This window comes from Pseudorasbora parva, chromosome 21 (assembly GCF_024679245.1).
Source record: "Pseudorasbora parva isolate DD20220531a chromosome 21, ASM2467924v1, whole genome shotgun sequence".
Classification (NCBI taxonomy): Eukaryota; Metazoa; Chordata; class Actinopteri; order Cypriniformes; family Gobionidae; genus Pseudorasbora; species Pseudorasbora parva.
Window position 1 is genome coordinate 41,820,243 of NC_090192.1, and position 5,000 is coordinate 41,825,242.

At 40.2% G+C, this 5,000-nt stretch overlaps 1 protein-coding gene across 1 annotated transcript in view; it reads left to right on the forward strand.

Moving 5' to 3' along the window:
- cpxm2 (carboxypeptidase X (M14 family), member 2) overlaps positions 1–5,000 on the forward strand; it is a 34,857-nt gene that overhangs the window by 947 nt on the left and 28,910 nt on the right. The gene's annotated exons all lie outside the window — the stretch shown is intronic.

A 5,000-nucleotide genomic window follows, 5' to 3' on the forward strand; every position in this document is an offset into this window, starting at 1 on the left:
GCTGCAGGTGAGGGATCAAAGGAAAGGGAAGAACAGCCTCAGGTGGAGAGTGAGGTGCATGAGGATGATGATGGTGGTGATGGTGGTGGTGCTGCTGGTGTTGTAGGTAAGGTGAGGTCTACTGTTACTGTGGACCAAAACAGAAATACTGAGGAAAGGGGGATGACAGATGAAGGTGAGGTTACGGCGGGAGGAAGTGGAGAAACAGTGATTGGTGAGGATTTGGTGATGGCAGATGAAGGTGAGGTTACGGCGGGACGAAGTGGAGAAACAGTTATTGCTGAGGAAATGGTAATGACAAACGAAGATGAGGTTACGGCGGGAGTAAGTGGAGAAATGGTGTTTGTTGAGGATGGTGGAAATGGAATTGAGACTCAATTAGAAACATCACAGGGGTCTATAAAGAGTAATGACAACGATGATGCTCTTTCAGATGTTTCTGAAGTTGGTTCCCAGGTTGTGGAAAATGTCTACACACTGCAAGAAATAAATGAATTTTTGGATGTTACTTTTGGGAAAGTGGTGGAAGTCAGTGATTTTTTCCCGGATTTGGATAAATTTATTGCTTCAGCCACTTTGTTGCAAAGAACAGTAAGCTTTGATGAGCTAAGCAAGAAAAAGAGATTTCGTCTAAAGAAAATTTTAACGAAGTTACGTCAAGGCAGGTCTAGTGCTTCGAATAATTAAAAAAATGGATAAGTTACAAAGAGTGTCTTTTTCACTATGGTTTCTTCTGTTTCTGTCCCTTTTTTCTCTCTTTCTCTTCTCTATGGAGTGTCTGAAGGTTGGCTCCTTAAATATAAACGGGGGTAGAGATAGGAAAAAATTAGCAGTAGTTTCAGAGTTTTTAAAGATAAAACAAATTAATGTTGCTTTCCTACAGGAAACACACACTGACGTTAATAATGAGGTGGAGTGGGGTATGTGGTGGGGGGGGAAGCTAGTTTTAAGTCATGGCTCAAGCAATAGTGCTGGGGTTGCTATTTTATTCTCAAAGAATATGAATTTTAACATTTTAGCTGTGGAGGAAATTGAGAAAGGGAGGATTTTATTAACAAAGATAGAGTTTTGTGGTTTTTTGTTTGCTTTTGTTAATGTTTATGCCCCAAATAACGGGTCGGAAAGGGTGAAGGTTTTTATAAAACTAAATGAAGCGTTAAAGACGATTAATGATGGTGTGTGTGTTGTTTTGGGGGGAGATTGGAACTGTACAACGGATTTTACTGTTGATAGGAATGGAGTGGAACCACATCACCAATCCAGCTTAGTACTTTCTAAAATAATGGGAAAAAATGTTTTGATGGATGTATGGAGAATGAGGAATAAGAAGGAAAGGCAGTACACATGGGTTAAAGTGACTGATAATGTGATTTGTGGGGCTCGATTGGACCGTTTTTATCTTACAAAAACATGGAATAATAGAGTAGCAAATGTTTTTCATTCGCCCAATGGCTTTTCAGACCATCATATGGTTAGTCTAGTTTTAAATCTGAAAGAACTGTCAAAAAAAACTTATTATTGGCATTTTAACACCAAACTTTTACAAGATGTTTTGTTTACTGAAAGATTTAGATTGTTTTGGGATGAATGGCGAGTGAAGAAGAGTTCTTTTGAGAGTCTGAGTCAGTGGTGGGACGTGGGTAAAGCTCAAATACGAGTCTTTTGTCAGAACTATACCCTGCACTCTTCATCACGTATTAAAACAACAATAAAAGGACTGGAGAAAGACATTATGAAATTAGAAAAAAGCCTTATGGATGATCCTGGAGCGGTGCAGAAGGACTTTCTGAAAAAGAAAAGAATGGAGCTTGGATCTTTTCTACAGGAACAGACGAAGGGGGCACTGATCAGAGCAAGATACTGCTCCATCAAAGACATGGATGCTCCCACCTCCTATTTTTTTAATTTAGAGAAGAAAAATGTACAACAAAAACACATGTTTCACCTGCGACGTACTGATGGATCCATAACAACTGACCCAGTGGAAATAAAAAGAATGGCAGTTGACTTTTATGGGAAGCTATACAGCAAAGAACCTTGTGATTCTAACAGTCCTGCGGAATTACTCCAAGACTTGCCAAAGTTACCTGATGAACAGAAGGAATGGCTGGACAATGAGATCAGTTTTGAGGAGCTAACGGAGGCGATGCAGCAACTGTCCTCGGGACGCTCTCCGGGAATAGATGGACTGCCTGTGGAGTTTTATAAACAGTTTTGGACTATTATAGGAGAGGATTTACATGAAGTATTTTTAAGTTGTTTTAAAGAAAAGTCACTACCTGTAAGCTGTCGCCGTGCAGTTTTATCTTTGCTTCCAAAAAAAGGGGATTTATGCTGCCTGAAGAACTGGAGACCGGTGTCTCTTTTATGCTTGGACTATAAGATTTTATCCAAATGTCTTTCTAACAGAATCAAACATTGTTTACAGTTTTTAATTGAGAAAGAGCAAACGTACTGTGTCCCAGAGAGGTCAATTTTAGATAATATATATCTGTTAAGGGATTTAGTTGATTTTGGCCATCTTAATAATATTAATCTGGGTATTTTATCATTAGATCAGGAAAAGGCATTTGATAGGGTCGATCATGGGTATCTTTTCAATGTTTTAAAAAACTTTGGGTTTGGTGAAATTATGTTATCATATGTAAAGTTGTTATATTCTGATGTATGTATTATGGTTAAGGCTGGTGGGGGTCTAAGCGCTCCCGTTCCTATTGGTCGAGGGATTCGGCAGGGCTGTCCGTTATCTGGTCAGTTATACAGTCTGATGATTGAACCGTTGTTACACAGACTGAAAAAAGACCTAAAAGGTGTAGAGATTCAAAATGGGGGTGAAAGTGCGAATTTGGTATTATCAGCTTATGCAGATGACATCACTGTTTTTATTACAAGGCAGGAAGACATTAGAAGATTAAATAAAAACATTGTTTTATATGAAAAGGCATCTACAGCCAAAGTGAACTGGGAGAAAAGTGAGGGGTATATTATAGGCAGGTGGGAAGAGACGGGATGTCCAACACTTCCAGGTGGCTTAAGGTGGAGAAGAGAAGGGTTAAAGGTTTTAGGGGTTTTTATTGGTAGTGCGCAGTATCAGATGAAGAACTGGGAGGGTTTGCTGGAGAAGGTGTCTGGCCGGTTGTCTAAGTGGGAACGGCTATTACCACAGTTGTCCTACAGAGGTCGAGTTCTGGTTGCCAACAACCTGGCAGCTTCTGTCCTGTGGCACAGGTGTGCAGTCCTGGATCCACCGGAAGGAGTTATATGTGAAATACAAAGAAAGCTGGTGAACTTCTTCTGGAGTGGTGAGCACTGGATCCGGGCATCGGGGATCTACTTGCCAGTCTGTGAGGGAGGACATGGACTGGTGGATGTCAAGAGCAGGATCAATGCTTTTAGACTGCAAGCAGCAAAGAGACTCTTGTATCACAAAGAGTTGTTGTGGACCCACACTGTGTGTGCCATTTTACAGAGGGCAGGGGGTCTCGGACTGGACAAACACCTGTTTTTAATGAGGTTGGAAGAAATGAATCTTTCTGGAATTACACCTTTTTATCAGACAATGTTTTATGTGTGGAGGAGTGTTTTTAAAATGGACAGAGATTGGAGCAGTTCTGCTCAATGGGCTCCGGAGGAACCTTTATTTTTTAACAAAATGATCCAGACAAGACTTTTATCATCAGTGACTGTCAAAACCTGTCTCATTGGGAAGGGGATTGTGAAGCTGGGTCAACTCATGGATAAAGATGGATGGAAAGCGGTGGGAGTTATTCAAGGAATTACGGGCCTACAGTCACAGAGACTTGCATCTAAGCTGATAGAAGAAATTTCCATGGTGGTAAAAAACATGTATGGAGAGAACATGGCAAGAGGACAAATGGATAAACATAGTGGCAAACCAGAATTCCCAAGAATTGACATTTCACTGCTAATGAGTGACGAGGACGAGGGTGAAGTCGCCAATTCAATCCTGAACTCTCGGACACCTCAACTGGAGTATTTGGACAATGTTTCAAAGAAGGCGCTCTATCACTCTACGGTTAAAGTGATGCATCAGCGGTCACTAAAGCGACAGAAAGCCTCCAGATGGCCAGGTTTGTTGGGACCAGAATTCCTTGTGCGAGACAGGTGGAGGACCCTGTATAAACCCCCTGTAGAGAAGCGTACTGCTGATCTGCAGTGGAGGATTATCCACGGGGCCATAGCTACGGACAGACACGTGGCACACCTGAATCCAGCGGTGGGGGGGCAGTGCAGGTTTTGTGGTGAGGGAGAAGATTTAGAACATCTGTTTTTAAAATGTGGTAGATTAAATAATCTTTTTCAGTTACTAAAAATTTGGTTTAATGGTTTTACAGGGGATTTTAATGATCAGGTCTTTATTGGAGGGTTGAAGTATAGTTTTGTTTTAAGGAAGAGAGTAGTTTTATTGAATTATTTAATAGGGACAGCAAAAATGGCTATATGGAAGACCAGAAAGAATAAAGGTCTAGGGTTGGCGGCGACAGATCCAAAAGTGATGCTGATGTGGATGGTGGCAGCAAGATTGAGAACTGAGTTTGCATATTACAGTCTTACCAATAATATTCCTGCTTTTTGTGAAACATGGTGTTTTAAGGAGGTTTTATGTGTTGTACATGATGATCAGTTGGTTTTAGGGTTTTAGAAGAAGAAGAAGAAAAAAAAAAAAAGGAAAAAAAAAAGCTTTTTTTTTTTTATGTTTTGTTTTTAAGACATCATGTTTATAACAAGTAAAAAGTAAAAATAAAGTTTTTTTCTAAACCTCTCTCTCTCTCTCTCTCTCTCTCTCTCTCTCTCTCTCTCTCTCTCTCTCTCTCTCTCTCTCTCTCTCAATTCAATTCAATTCAATTCAATTCATTTGTGCTTTATTGGCATTTTTCATTTTTAATTTTACATACAATCAACATACATGTACATATCCACACACCTAATGGATTATTAGGAGCACACACTAATGCTGTGTCTGACCCTTTCTCCTTCAG